Source organism: Chelonoidis abingdonii, chromosome 4 (genome assembly GCF_003597395.2).
Source record: "Chelonoidis abingdonii isolate Lonesome George chromosome 4, CheloAbing_2.0, whole genome shotgun sequence".
Lineage (NCBI taxonomy): Eukaryota > Metazoa > Chordata > Testudines > Testudinidae > Chelonoidis > Chelonoidis abingdonii.
This window is the reverse complement of record NC_133772.1, coordinates 109,417,250-109,419,615: the sequence shown is the minus strand read 5'-3', so window position 1 is coordinate 109,419,615 and position 2,366 is coordinate 109,417,250.

Genomic DNA, 2,366 nt, shown 5'->3' with positions numbered 1-2,366 from the left:
TCATTGTAAAATATTTTATTGTATCAGCATGAGGATTTTTAGCATTAAGCTGCAGCAGTCATTCATAAATTGTGTATAATTGTTAGTTCCCATTGTGTTGAAGTGCAGCAAAGCTTAAAGTCTAAAGTAAATCATACAGTAAATTATTCTTAGGTGGCTGATATTTTGCAAAACTGTTGATAAAGTACTTAAAAATTAGACCAGCTAGCACAGACCGAATCTTGCACATTTGATTTGGCTTATTAGTCTGATACAGTAAATCGTAGATTGTAGAATATAGAAGACTGACTGAGAAATTCCTGCACCAGTTGCAACTGCTTAACTCAAAATCTAATGTGCTCTAGAAAACTGTAGTATTCATGTCAGTGTCCCACTAGTAAATAGATTATAAATACCTACAATGCTTCAGTTTGACATTTTATCTATTTTGTATAAATCTAATTACATATTGTGGATGAACATTGCAGACGTTTAGTAAACTGGTACAAAGAACTGCCACACCATAGACTAGCTGTGCCATGAGAACTGTCAAGTGGCTGTTTACAGTGTGCTTGTGTGCCAAAAATTAGTTGAATCCTAATTATTGAAGATGAAAGTTTAGGATAAACTACTACTGATCATATAAACCATGCTGCTTACTAAGATGTGTTACAGGGTCTCCGTAATTTCTTTTATTAAGTCTACAAAACAATCATTTAATCCATCCTCTTTTGAAAAGGAAAGTAGCTTTAGGTGTGGGTAGTAGTGATGAGAGAGGGGAAACAGAACTATAGCCTGTTTCTTATTACAGTAACAGCAGATGAAAGGCAGAAATGCACAAGTGTCATCATGAGACTGTTGCCTTTGAGCACTAGGATTGTGGGTTCAGATTCAGGACTCGGGGTGTAAGCCCAGTACTGCCTATAAAGCAGTTTGCAGTAGAAGGGGTGCTACCATTATTCAACTAGAATTTAAGGTTAAAGTCTCCAGATTTCCAGGAGGAAGCTAAAATCAAGTAGAACTTAATGAAGAGAATAAGTGTTCCTTTGCTTAAAAAAACAAACAAACAATCCCCAACCATGTTAATATCCAGTGTTTTGTATGAATAGATTGTAAGCCCTAGAGAGTGGTGCTATTCTGCATCAAATTTGTTCATTCTTAAAACTAGTGGCAAATATTGTTTTCTTTTTCTAAACCATTCCTTTTGTTTGCTTTTAACTAATTTCCCAGACTTAAGGGTAAGAATGACCTAGAACAGCAGAACAAATGGTTCATTTTCTTGACTAATGCAAAGGAATGCATGTTCTTTCTCTTAGCTATTAGAATCATAGAGATGTAGGACTGGAAGAGACCTTGAAGTCAAGTCCAGCCCCTTGTGCTGTGGCAGGACCCTGACAGGTGTTTGTCCAACTTGTTTTTAAAAGCTTCCAGTGATGGGGACTCCATGCCCCCCAGAAGCCTATTCCAGAGCTTAACTACCCTTATAGGTAGAAAGTTTTCCCTAATATAGAACCTAAATCTCCCTTGCTGCAGATTAAGCCAGTTACTGCTTGTCCTATCTTCTGTAGACATGGAAAACAACTGATGACCATCCTCTTTTTAACAGTTCTTAACATATTGGAAGACTCTCAGGTTACTCATCAGTTTTCAAGACTAAACATGCCCAGTTTTGTGGGGGGTTTTTCAACCTTTCCTCATAGATCAGGTTTTCTATACTTTTTTTTAATCGTGTTTTTTCTTGCTCTCCTTTGGACTCTTTCCAGTTTATCCACATCCTTCTTAAATTGTGGTGCCCAAAATTGGACACTACTCCAGCTGGGTCCTCACCAGTGCTGAGTGGAGCAGGACGATTACCTTCTGTGTCTTACATAGAACACTCCTGCTAATACATCCCAGAATCATATTAGCCTTTTTTGCAGCTGCAGCACACTGGTGACTCTCATTCAGTTTGTGGTCTGTTATAACCACCAGGTCCTTTTCAGCAGTACTACCAGCTAGCCAGTTTATTCCCCATTTTGTTGTTGTGTATTTGATTTTTCCTTCCTTAGTGAAGTATTTTGCACTTGTCTTTATTGAATTTCATCTTGCTGAATTCAGACCAATTCTTCAATTTGCCAGTCATTTTGAATTTTAAACCTGCCTTCCAAAGTGGTTGCAACCCCTCTCAGCTTTGTGTCATGTGCAAATTTTATAAGCACACTCTCCACCCCATCATCCAAATTGTTAATACATGTATTGAATAATACTGGGCCCAGGATTGACCCTTGTGGGACCCCACTAGATATGCCCTCCCAATTTGGCAGCAAACCATGGATAATTACTTTCAGTCAGGTATTACCCACCTTATAGTAAATTCATCTAGACCACATTTCCCTCATTTGTTTATG